The sequence below is a fragment of the Schistocerca gregaria genome, chromosome 3 (assembly GCF_023897955.1).
Source record: "Schistocerca gregaria isolate iqSchGreg1 chromosome 3, iqSchGreg1.2, whole genome shotgun sequence".
Lineage (NCBI taxonomy): Eukaryota > Metazoa > Arthropoda > Insecta > Orthoptera > Acrididae > Schistocerca > Schistocerca gregaria.
In genome coordinates this window covers 595207342-595221149 of record NC_064922.1, presented here as the reverse complement: position 1 = coordinate 595221149, position 13808 = coordinate 595207342, and the positions used below count along the sequence as shown (strand labels likewise).

Genomic DNA, 13808 nt, shown 5'->3' with positions numbered 1-13808 from the left:
GTGTTAGCGGTAACAGTGTAATATTTTTGTTAGTAGCTAGTTTCGTAATGGAAAAAATAAAAGGTATTCACATGATGCGGGCTATAAATCGTCGCCAGTTTTGTAAAGGCCTCGTCGCTACTGCTATGGAGGCCAAGTTTGCGAGTTCGTGAAACGGCTTCTGGTGCAGTACACCGCTAAGACAATTTCTCCCTGCCACTATTACACAACTATGCCCCAAGGTCAGGATAGGAAACGAGGGTTCTACAACACCCCAGCAAATTAGTAACGAAGTCACACGAATGAGTAAAAAGGTTTACTTATCTTTGTGACTAGTTGAATATTGAAGTCTGCAACACTGCTTGTAGTACAACACAAAAAAGCTCTCAATGGCTAAGTGCAAATAATCATAGGTAAACTTCACAGTGCATAGCAAATGCAATTTACAACAGCTGTCTGTTCACTTCTAAGAGTTCACTAAACGACGTTCCCTGTCTAAGTCAGCCCTGGACGATGGTCTATAACCAAGTGGGCAATCCATCTTCCGAGTAGGCTTCGCCGTTGTCGTCCGGTCGTTGGCGGTACTCGGCCGGCGGTTGGCCGAGGCGAAGTCGATATCTTAATCGTTAGCGCCGCCCGTGGCGCTGATGGAACTCGCACAAGTGGCGAGTCTATAGCTCTGGCACCAGTTCGTATCTTCGCGCCTGTAGTGCTTTTGCCCTGGCTGTGTGTTGTTCGGACGACACAGCAAATACACTCCTGGAAATTGAAATAAGAACACCGTGAATTCATTGTCCCAGGAAGGGGAAACTTTATTGACACATTCATGGGGTCAGATACATCACATGATCACACTGACAGAACCACAGGCACATAGACACAGGCAACAGAGCATGCACAATGTCGGCACTAGTACAGTGTGTATCCACCTTTCGCAGCAATGCAGGCTGCTATTCTCCCATGGAGACGATCGTAGAGATGCTGGATGTAGTCCTGTGGAACGGCTTGCCATGCCATTTCCACCTGGCGCCTCAGTTGGACCAGCGTTCGTGCTGGACGTGCAGACCGCGTGAGACGACGCTTCATCCAGTCCCAAACATGCTCAATGGGGGACAGATGCGGAGATCTTGCTGGCCAGGGTAGTTGACTTACACCTTCTAGAGCACGTTGGGTGGCACGGATACATGCGGACGTGCATTGTCCTGTTGGAACAGCAAGTTCCCTTGCCGGTCTAGCAACGGTAGAACGATGGGTTCGATGACGGTTTGGATGTACCGTGCACTATTCAGTGTCCCCTCGACGATCACCAGAGGTGTACGGCCAGTGTAGGAGATCGCTCCCCACACCATGATGCCGGGTGTTGGCCCTGTGTGCCTCGGTCGTATGCAGTCCTGATTGTGGCGCTCACCTGCACGGCGCCAAACACGCATACGACCATCATTGGCACCAAGGCAGAAGCGACTCTCATCGCTGAAGACGACACGTCTCCATTCGTCCCTCCATTCACGCCTGTCGCGACACCACTGGAGGCGGGCTGCACGATGTTGGGGCGTGAGCGGAAGACGGCATTACGGTGTGCGGGACCGTAGCCCAGCTTCATGGAGACGGTTGCGAATGGTCCTCGCCGATACCCCAGGAGCAACAGTGTCCCTAATTTGCTGGGAAGTGGCGGTGCGGTCCCCTACGGCACTGCGTAGGACCCTACGGTCTTGGCGTGCATCCGTGCGTCGCTGGGGTCCGGTCCCAGGTCGACGGGCACGTGCACCTTCCGCCGACCACTGGCGACAACATCGATGTACTGTGGAGACCTCACGCCCCACGAGTTGAGCAATTCGGCGGTACGTCCACCCGGCCTCCCGCATGCCCACTATACGCCCTCGCTCAAAGTCCGTCAACTGCACATGCGGTTCACGTCCACGCTGTCGCGGCATGCTACCAGTGTTAAAGACTGCGATGGAGCTCCGTATGCCACCGTAAACTGGCTGACACTGACGGCGGCGGTGCACGACTGCTGCGCAGCTAGCGCCATTCGACGGCCAACACCGCGGTTCCTGGTGTGTCCACTGTGCCGTGCGTGTGATCATTGCTTGTACAGCCCTCTCGCAGTGTCCGGAGCAAGTTTGGTGGGTCTGACACACCGGTGTCAATGTGTTCTTTTTTCCGTTTCCAGGAGTGTAGCTTATGCAGAAGAGTGTGGTGACGGAGCAGGTGAGTGGCATTTCGGCCCTCCACCAACAGAAAAAACCATTCGTGATTGGCGGGCTAGTAAAGAAGGATTGAAAACAATGAGGAAGAGGGTATGTGCTAATAGAGAACTGAATACAATATGGCCAAAACTAGAAGATGACGTATTGACATGGATTCAACGTTACCGTCAAAAAAGCATAGGAATTAACACAAAAAGATTCAAATACACGCTCGTAAGCCAGCGCTACAGTGGAACGTAACAGACTTTAAGGGTGGAGTTTCTTGGTGCTACACCTCTATGAAGCATCATGGACTTCGTGCGAACCGAAATAAAAAATATCTCAGGAAATGCCACAAGAGTATGTAGAGATAATAATATCTTGCATTGCTTTATTATTCAACATCGAAAGAAAACCAGTGTGGAATTAAGGCAAATAACGAATATGGACGAAACTCCTCTGACATTTGATGTGCTGAGTAACAGAGCTGTAGCCATGAAAGGTGCTTGAACTGCAACTATAAGAACAAGTAGACATGTTTTCCTTTCATGTTCTGCTGACGATACTAAACTTAATGCAGTGATTATTTTCAAGCGCAAAACAGTGCCAAAACCTTCTGATATACCGCCAGCTGGTAGTGTTCACATACATGACAAAGGTTGGTTGGACGAATACGGTATGAAATTATGGATTATCAGTGTGTGCGAGAGAAGGAAAGGTGCTTAATTGAAGAAGGGTTCTCTTCTTGCGCTAGATCAGTTTAATAATTATCTGAAAAATTCTATGAAAGAGAAATTGAGACAGGGGAATATAGAACTTGGTGTTATTCCGGCAAGACTGACCTCACAGTAACAACCTTTTGATGTCCTGGAAAATAAACCATTTAATGTGTACATGAGAGAGGAATGAAACAAATGGATGGTGGACGAAACCTAACATGAATTAAAACAGCCTACAGTAAAACAAGTGTGTCAGTAGATCAAACAGCCGTTGACTATAGTGGGAGAAGACATTATTGTAAAATATTTGAAGAAGTATGGAATAAGCAACGCTCTCGGTGTCAGTGAAGACCATCTTATACAGAGTGGAGAAAAATTGTGTCACGAAATTTTAACCGTGAATAGCTGATGCCAGTAGGAACCAAAATTACTAATATTATTTAGGTCGGCAACACACAATTTTTAAACTAGGGAAACTTGGCGCCACGCGCTCCGATTGGCCGCGGGATTGCCCTGTTGCCGGATGCTGGACAATGCATGACCGCGAATGCTTTGCCTGTCCAAGTTCGTGATGAATCCAAGACGACCCGCGCACTTGGTGGTAGCGCGCTAGCCTACAGACAGATCCATTGTAGTTTCATGATAAGAGGTACCGGGAACAAACCCGTCAACAGCTGTTAGTTCGCGCACAGAAAGACTTAAACAAATTATTACTTAAAGCAGGTGCTCGAACTGGCGACCCTCTGACGCGACACAAGCTTGGTAACGTCGAACGGTGTTTTGCCGAACTCTTTCAAAGATTCCTGACATTTCCCTGATGTGGTTGGTGGCGTGTTGAATGCGATCCATTAATTCCTCTTCGTTTCTAGGTATTTCTTCCGGGTGGGTAAATTAGAACCTTGAAGAATCCCCACAGGAAAAAGGCCGGTGATTTGAGGTCTGGTGATCGCGGGGGCCATTTCCTACGAACACCTCTGCCAATTATCGGGCCGTCGAAGAGTTCATTTAAATATCTGCGCACAGCACGACTATTATGTGCGGGCGCCCCATCATGCTGGAAGCACATGCGCAGCCGTATGTCCGATCATCTTTCATCAGGCCAGGTAGAATTTCTCGCTGAAAGTGAAGGTAAATTGCCCCGGTAAGTCGAGGAAGTAGACGGACCGGCCCAATCAGATGGTCACCCACAATGCCTGACCAAATAATGAACGAAATTCGTCCCTGGTGTCCTTGGGCGTACGTGACATGAGGATTTCCCCTTGGCCAGTAATGAACGTTTAGAGTGTTGTAAAGGCCATCCCGATGGAGGGTGCACTCGTCGGTAAACAGCACAATCGGGGGGAAGTCGGGATCGCGTGTAACATATCACAGAAACCACCGGCAAAACCCTAGCCTGTGTCCATAGTCCGCCAAGGATTTAGATCTGGGACAGGGTGGAAACTAAAAGGATGCTAGCTGTCATCCCTCAAAACCTCCCAGACCAACTGATGAGTGACCCCCAGCTCGAGTACTTGTCATGGGTACTTTCTCGAAGCTCTCGAGAACAGTCTCTTCAAATGCGGCATCCCGTCGTGTTCGAGGTCTTCCAGCATCACCATGATATTCCGCTAACGAGCCTGTTTCGCCAAGTCGCCGGTGTGCGTGGCGTCTTGTTGGGTACCGTTTCTCATACAACCGTCGAGCTTCTTGCGCATTACCGTCGGCTAGTCCATAAACAAAAACCGTATCTCGTTGTTCTTCAAACGAATACTGTGCCATGATGCTTACTGTATGACTAAATCGCAGGTGACGTCTGTGTGCTCCGAAGCGAAGCTTACCTGTGAATGCCTCTGACGTGAGGTGCAGACAAATAGCAAGACCTATTCGACGCGTGTGCGTATTGCGTTGGCGGAGTGACGGGTCGAGGGACGTTTGTACGTGTGAACCGACAACCATAACGCTGCTCTTCAACCGACGAACGGCAATAGGGGCATCCCATGGCTAATCGGAGCGCGTGGTGCCATATTGCCGTAGTTTAAAGAAGATGCGTTGTCGACCTACACAACATTAGTAATTTTGGTTCGTACTGGCATCAGCTATCAAGGGTTAAAATTTCGTGACACAATTTTTCTCCACCCTGTATATGAAGAGGACAACGATGACGACGAAGAGCAGGAAGAAGAAGTAGTTCGGATGACGATTTTCACGGATTTTGAAGGTCAGTTCGGTTTTATAAAGTAAGAATTTTTTAATCTGGCGTTGCAATCTAATAGTAAAAATGGTAAAAACGGCATTTTTTGTATAAAATTGCTTAAAAGTTGTGGTACGTATTACGCCTGTAGCGTCTTATTGTCCATAAGGGATATCGAAAGAGTGTATCAAATTAGAAATCATTTTCATACTCCCCGTAATTGAAAATCAAAGATGTTATTTTTGTTAAAATAAAGAAATTTCGATTTGTTATTAAAAATGGAATTTACATAGAAGTGAAAAATAGTTGCTACTAGTGATATTCGAACTGGGAACTCTACATTTACTAGAGTTTTATTCTACCCACCTACGTCTATGCAAGTCAGTTCGAAATGTTTTGCACTTAACACCGTTCATAAATTTGACTTTTCCGGACTTTCGGGAGTATTGCAGAGCGCAGCTTTAAGACTCCGATATCCGGACATTAAGCTTTAAATCCTGTAAGTATGAGGAAATCGAAGAGAGGGAATCTTTAAGGTGACCGTGTTAGACGTTTTGACTCAAAGCACTGTTGCCGTATTATTTATTTAATCCTCTGAGCGAGGATGTGAATTTGAAAATTGGCTCGATGCGCCTGATGCGACCACCTGTGTTTTCCCTCCGACCTCGCATTGCGATCCGCCTCCGCGGAAGCCAGCTGCCACACAACTTTGGCAATCGGTCCGTGCTGTTTGGCCCAAGTTTGTGGGACGCGGGGCAGCTGCGTCGGCGGGTGGAGGGGTAGGCCATCGACCGGCGGCGAGCCCGCAGGGAGGGGGCGTGCTGGCCGGCAGACGGCGGCTCCGCGGAGCGGGCCCCCAGTGCTCCAGTGCTGGCTGCTGGCTGTGCCTGCTGCCTGCTGGCTGCTGGCGGCGTTCCGTTCGCGGCCGCTGGGCAGCGCGGCGCCGCGCTCCGCCGTCCCGTGTGCCAGCCGGACACCTGCTGCTCCGGCCGCGCGCGCCAACACGTGTGCCGCGAGGTGCCCGACTTGCGCCGATTTCGTAGCGGACCGCTCAAGTGAAAAGCGTTGTCTTTTTTTTTCTCTACAGGTAGCCGGGCATTGTCGGTCGTATGCTGCAAGGCAATATTGCCACGACACCTTTGTGTTTCGTGAATCGTATTTTGTATTAAAATAGTACACCTGTTCCTCTCTCTCACTTCCCTCTCGGATATACCACCGTTGCGGAAATCTATATTCGCGAAAAATTGTTTTTTTTGAGTGTTTTCATTCGTTTAAATTTTGCAGTTTCTCGTTGAATGTTTCAATCCTGTGCACAACATGAATCTTAATCAGAAACTATAAACGAACACTTATACAGTGTGGAGGCAAGCAGCATGATAATTAAGCGGGCGTCCAGTCGAGCAAAATTTGCCAGATAATCGTAGGTCGGCAACGCACCGTTGTGGAGCAGCTATAGCCACAAAACGGCATCCAGTCACCGGCGAGATTGCGGTCGCAAGAATTTTTGGGGCCGCGACAGTAATTTGCAACGTGCCAGGAATTGTCGAGAGGGTACGCCGATGTCAACTTTGTAGCGATGTTGGAAGCAGAAAATTCTACCATTGAGAGATAAAAAATTTATTTCAAAAAGTCTTCCTTTTTTACTATTTCTTATTTGATATTTACTTATCTCCTGTATTTAGAATATAAGTTCATTCATCCTCACGTTCATTAGTAAAAACTAAAACCTGTAGCCTTTAGATTTTGTTATTAGTAACATTGCACCTGACTTTACCACATGTTTGCCATTTTGTTGCTTTGGTGCTACTGCAGTAAGCTTATCGTAGTAAAAAATTAATGAGACTACGCTACTTTTTATTGATTTATTTTTGTTTATTTGTTTAACCCGATCTGATTAGGGTCGTCAGTCGTCTCTTACACTGGACCAGAGATTCACGTATACAGCATCAATTACATCATAGTTACCTAAGAAATAAGAATTTTAATATAAGAACTAGTATTAAAATCCTTATTGTTGTTTTACTGGATATGTCATCATCTGTCTTCTGAAGCTAGAGGCTTTATTTACTTCTCTAATATAATGTGGGAGGATCTTCCAGGGACGGGTACTGCTCATGAGATTGGCTTCGAGAAGGTGACTGAACGATGGGCGGGGGCGTAAAGGATTTGGCCCTGATGGAAACGGGTGTTTCTGCCTTGGTCACGCAAGAGCGTTAAGGTCGAGAAGTTGCTGTTGATTTAATACTCATACTTTACCGAGTAAATATCACGAAAAGACCCCCTGTAATGCAATCAACCATTGATAGGAATTTAAAAGTTGCTCAGATTTCACTTTTCTACTTCTTTATTTCTGGCATTATTCCATGTCTTGGCAGGGTCGGCATACTATTTATTGGGTTTGGCAGTGTTACTGGTAGAGACTGGTGAGACACCATACCTGTCGTCATTCCTTCAATGTTTTGGGGAATCAAGGAGGACGTGGTTACCAGCCCGGTATTCACCAGTCGGATGCGAGAAACCGCGTCAAAACCACACCCAGGCTGGCCTGTCCACCGGCCATCCTCGTTCTCGTTTGTCCGCCGGGCGGATTCGATCCGGAGCCGACACCCAACCCCGTATCCCTAAAGTGACGTGCTAACTCGCACGGCCGTCCGGGCCGGTATTGCCTAGCTTTCAATGTTAAGCCGAAACCGTTTTCTTCAGCTAATTGAATTAATAACTGCGCTCATCAGTAAATAAATATTGACAGGGCCAAGTTAGTTTAAATGAACATATTTCGGCGCGCTCGTTACTGATTGGCTAACATTTTGCGGTCGTATCTCCGCAATTATGGCTTTACGGACTATGGTCAGTTAGGAAACTTCGTTTGTTTCGACGTCACCTATCCTGCTCAGATTTTATCATCATCTTATTTCTCTCAAACCCGTGTTACTGACATATTTTTATTTGTAGCAGTGCCGTAACTCCTTAACCATTAAGTAGAAGTACAACAAAAACCATTTGCCTTCACTATGTTTTTCGTTGTATGATGCATTTCCGTGTTAAAAGTCCGTTCTCAAAAGCTGTATTCAGTACATTTGCTTTTGTTTTCATTTCCTGTCAGGCATAGAATACCTTCCGTTTTCATCATTTGAATACCTTTCAGTTCCTCCATTATTTTTTACGGGTCTGAAAATTTCTTCAAATATTTGAGCACTCAGAATCTCTACTGCGCTCTGCCATTGTTGTCGGTGTAAATAGTATCACCATGCAGTCGGGAAGTGCTGCATTTTGTAGAACAACTTCCATTATGCCGAATATTTGTAAGTGTATGCCAACATCTTATTTGCAAAGGAACACGTATCAGAACATTGAAGTTATTTTACTGTCCGAGCGGTGTTCGAGCTTAAGCTATCATCGGGGATTAAAACGTGTTATTTCGCGCAGGGATTATCTCATTACATCACTCTGACAGTGGGAGGTAAGTCAACGCCATGAAGGGACTTTACGGACAACACATATAACGTTCACGCACTTCACGTATCTCTAACAGTACTTAGTAGAAACCCCCAAAAATATGCCAAGTGCAAAGGTGGGTGCGGTAAAGTGCCACTCTAGTCGGTAATTAACTTCATGAATACGTTGGTGTTCACGTATCTCCCTGGATGTGGGTGATGTAACGAAGTAATACACACCAGATGAAATAACATGACTTATTCCCTGACGATGAGAGCAGCCCTAACACTGGTCAGATGACACGTACATTTCGGTACTGAGAATGGTAAACCAATTGTCAGATGTGTGGTATTTTTATCACAGCATGTTTTGGGACTACATTATGTCAGTATCAAGTGCTGTAAAGCATTACGTAGCTGAGGGGGAAAAAAAAACTGGAAGCAAAATGTATTGTCGACTATAAAACTCTTCCTAGAACGTCTCATATTGTCACGTTATGGTCTCAAAACACATGTATAAACCAAAGGCAGCCGCTTTCACCTACAAAAAAATACTTCCCCTTCAACACATATGTCATTGCCCTCGACGATGCTATTGTTTATCATAAAACATATGAACATTATACACCACATCCTGGTGAAGTCTAAAAACCAGACCTATTCTTCACCTACATGGCAAGGTGTGCATTTATATCGACTGACCAACGGAAAACATCAAACGTAACGCCGCTCATTCGAATACGTTAGTCTATAAAATCTATGAACATTATATGCAAGTCTTGGCAAATTCTAAAAACCTATACTGCACGTATGTTGCAGTTTGCACACCCACTTAGAATGACCAGCAGAAAATGTTAAACGAACTCCGATAATTCGAGTAAGTTGGTGGCTGCTTCCAAATGAGGACATCGTTAAAGTGGGTCCAGGAACGCCACTAGCTCTTCCAGAATGAGCAACATACGTTAGATAACACCACAAACAGCATGAAAATGTTGCACTTTGGAGATAAAGGGTAGTTGTTGTCAATTATAGAGAAAGCGAAGATTTTTTGCGCTTTAAGAAAGTAATGCATCAGCTCGTTAAACGAGAAGACAGAAGTGACCAAATGGCATTTTAAAGTCCACTTTGGCGGTGTCCTACTTGGAAGGCAGCCACCAAATTATTCGAAATAGCAACGTTAGTTTTAATATTTTGTATTTTTCACCCTACATGGATCCACACGTTGCAACTTAGGTTTAGTATTGGTTTTTCGAATTTATCAGGACTTAACGTATAATGTTTATAGATGCTAGCCGGCCTGAGTGGCCGAGTGGTTCTAGGCGCTTCAGTCTGGAACCGCGCGACCACTGCGGTCGCAGGTTCGAATCCTGCCTCGGGCATGGATGTGTGTGATGTCCTTAGGTTAGTTAGGTTTAAGTAGTTCTAAGTTCTAGGGGACTGATGACCTCAGATGTTAAGTCCCGTAGTGCTCAGAGCCATTTGAACATTTTTTTTCATAGATGCTATGGCAGACAGTATCATCGTTGGGTGCTGTGACATATGCGTTGGGGAAAGTACTATCTGTGGTAAGTGAGAAAGAGCTATCTTTAGATTACAACTGTCCCTTGAGAGTGTAATACACCAAAATGAAATGTTTTAGGAAGAGTTTTACGTCTGACAATGCATGTCTGCGATCACGAGAGTTGTATGATGACTTCACATATGATGACGGGTGTTACTTTACAAGTGAAATGTCCTTTATGAAAAGTTTGTATCCAAAATGGTCACCCCTACGTACAATTTGCTTTTAGTTTCTTTATCACCACCACCATCATCAGCCAATTGACATTTACTGCTACAGTCTGTAGTCTTATACATGCATTACTGCCTTCTTGGCCTTTTCTTATTCCTCGGAAGCCACTAGAGAATATCGATTTGCCTGTTTACATCTCCGCCCACCTCGATTTCCTTTACAGTACAGCTATAACTGCGTCGTCCACACCAATCTGTTCCCTGACCCATTTGTTTAATTTTCCTACCTGTACTCGTATTTTTCAAAGTGCATCTCTGCATTGTCTGTTATACAGAAGTACACCGATGAGCCAAATTATTGTGACCACCTGCCTGGTATTGTGTTGGTTCACCTTTCTGATAGTCCGCCGCCGGTAGCTGAGTGGTGGCCGGCACGGTAGCTCAGAGCCGGTTGGCCTCTGTAATAAAAAAAACTGAGGGGAACGATCAACCACCGAACTTGAACAGGATGTCTTGCGACATCCGCAACGACCTAACACAACGATCAATAACGAACAAAATGCAAAAAAAAAAAAAAAAAAAAAGTGGTCAGCGTGACTGGTTGTCAATCCTTAGGGCCCGGGTTCGATTCCCGGCTGTGTCGGAGATTTTCTCCGCTCAGGTTCTGGGTGTTGTGTCGTCCTAATCATCAACATTTCATCCCCATCGACGCGCAAGTCGCCGAAGTGGCGTCAAATCGAAAGACTTGCACCCGGCGATCGGTCTACCCGACGGGAGGCCCTAGTCACACGAGATTTACATTTACCTTTCGGATGCAGTACAGTAGCGAAGATGCGTGGCACAGTTCGCATGTGTAGGTTTTCAGAGGTATGTGGTAGCAGACGTCTACTCACAGGTCACGCGATTCTCGTACGTTGCAGCCTGGTGAGCTTTGGGTGCGTACCAAATGTGTTCCATCGATTTCAAATTAGGCCAGTCTGGTGCCCAAGACATCAACCTGAGTTCAACTACTAGAACAGCTGTAGCGCAATTCTGCTATTATAACAACAACACAATATCCTTTTGGAAGATACCATCGGCGTCGGGGAAGACATCAAGTATGACGGTGTGCAGGTGGTCCATAGCAATGTTCACGCAGTCCACAATTGTCAAGGTGCTTTTGATTGTTACCGCACCTCCTATGGAAGACCGGGTGAATATCTCCGTGGAGCACTATGGTGCCTCCACTAGCCAGTGTCACCGGTGTGGTGCACGTTTCGAGCAGTCGTCGCCTGGATGAAGTCTTATCCGGACATGACCATCGACCTAGTGTAACAAGCAAACGTGACACATCCAACCAGGCGACGTGTTTCCGTTGATCCACGGTTCAATATTGATGATCCCTTATCCATTGCAATCGTATCTGACAATGCCATTGGGTCAAAGTGGAACACCCAGGAATCCCCATTCCTACGGTGACCGTTCTTGAACAGTGTGCTCTGACCCGTTTTCTCTGAAACACTTGTGCCTGCAACAACATTGCACTCCATTGTGAGATCTACCATAGATCGCCGCTTATCCAGCTTTGCAGAGCGGGCAAGTCTTCGAGCTTCACGTCCTGTGACGAGGCGTGGACGTCCAGCACCTAGTTGAGTACTCGTAGTTTCACGTTCTTCAAACACTTTCCATATATTCCTACTCCCACGACGGTAGCATGCGAACAGCCGACCAGCCTCATCATTCCTGGAATGCTCGTTCCCAGGCGCCAGGCCATAACCATCTGCCCTTTGTCGAAGTTGCATGTGTCAGTGGATTTCCCCATTTGCGGCCCATAAAATGATACCCCGCTTGTATATTTTTCTTACCCCTTCATGAGCCCGTAACATCACCACGAGGCATCCTTTCTTGGGGTGGCAGCGGACATGAGTATATATTCCCTACACTCCATCCTCATTTTTAAATAAGGCAATTAGTAATAAGAGAATCGTAGAATACAGTGGTCAGTTAATCAAATTGTTGTCAATTCTCGTACGTTCATTTCTGTTTCTTACACGTACAGAGTCCGTTCAGTATTTGTATTTTACCATAGCGACGAGAAAAGCCCATTCTTGTTGCTGATACACGGGGAAAATTTCACTCTCAGTTAAATTTACGTGATTTATATCTGTTCTATTCTGTTGGGAAACACTTTTTAGCTAAGAGACGAGTGAATGTAGAAATACATTTTGCACGATCTTTTTTTGTTTTTAAATACAAACATTCAAATGTACAGCTACAAGCCACTGTTATAGTTTACCACTTTTTTTTAGAAAAAAAAAGTTTTCGCAGCGCATGCTTTGACTGTCTATTATTGTGACAGTTATTATGCCCTTCACCTGATGTATCGGCCAGTATCGAGAGTATGGTCTTGTTTTTAACGGGTAAAATGATAATGAATCGAAAAAAGTGAGGCAAAAGAACTCGAACCTCGTACAGTTTGAGACTTCGAGTGCTACTTTTCAGGATTCGTTAGATATCTCATGTGATGAAGTATAGCTTCGCGTGACGTTTGCTTCCGCTCTCGTTTCAGATGTGTTTAAACCTCTTCTGTGTCCACTATCGGCCGTAGAACAGAGATCACCTTGCTCGCGAAAGTAAAAATTTCTACAATACCCGTGGCTACTTTCCCATTTTATCCTTAAGAGAAAGGACGTAGTGCTTTGTTTCTGCAACCTGATGTGCATTGCAATTATAGAACCAAGATTGCCGTATGTAGGCGACCGCTTTTTCGAGTTTAGGAAGCGAGAGAATATCCCCATGGCAGTAACTAGGTAGTTCAGTGCAGCGGGCTCGGCTGGTAGTGTCGGGGAGCCAAACTGAATTCACGATCGATTCATATGTGCAAGTTTAGTAGTTTCCTTAAACATATGCCTATCACTTCATGCACGAGTCCCTTAAGTGAACCACTTTCTTCACCTGTTGTCGCCAATTTTCTGAAAGTGGGCTGTTGAATCTCAACTACATAAAAGGAAAAGATGGGTCTCATCGGTGGAACGAAAACCGTCACATTTAGGGTGAGTGCAATTTTAGATAATTTTATGAGTGTCCAGTAGAAGACAATTCTGTCTCTTTTGTACTCTTACTGTTTTGAACTGCATGTACCGCTGTTATGTACACTGCCTGACAAAAAAGAAGGGAAGCATCAAGAAGACATTGTCGAATGTCATTGTAACTTTTTGGAGGTGCACGCCGTCGGCCGGTATGTAAATGATTAGAGCTGCAGTTCTCTGTGAAATGTGGAACGGCCACCAGTGTGCTTTAGTATTGTTCGTGTTTAGTGTTGTTACCAGGTCTCGCAGTGTATATAAGGGGCGTGAACAGGGTCAGACGTTGAGTGATCATAGTGCAGGACACGGAGAAGCTTCTTACTCGTGTGAGACAGCTTTATCAGCGCCTGGCGGAGTTTGAGAGGGACCTCATCGTGGGCCTCCATCTGGCTGCCAGGTGGAATCGTGCAATACCCGGATTTGTGGGGCATTCAGATGTGACGGTGCCCGATGTTGAACTGCATGGCAGGCGTACTCGTTGTCGAGCTTCCGATCGACAACGCCTGACCACCACAAGGGAGGAT

At 45.9% G+C, this 13808-nt stretch overlaps 1 non-coding gene across 1 annotated transcript; it reads left to right on the top strand.

Moving 5' to 3' along the window:
* Positions 1–9783: 9783 nt before the first annotated feature.
* On the top strand, positions 9784–9867 carry Trnas-gga (transfer RNA serine (anticodon GGA)). Its single transcript is given in 2 exon segments — positions 9784–9823; positions 9833–9867. It is a non-coding gene; the product is annotated as a tRNA-Ser (tRNA).
* Positions 9868–13808: the final 3941 nt, after the last annotated feature.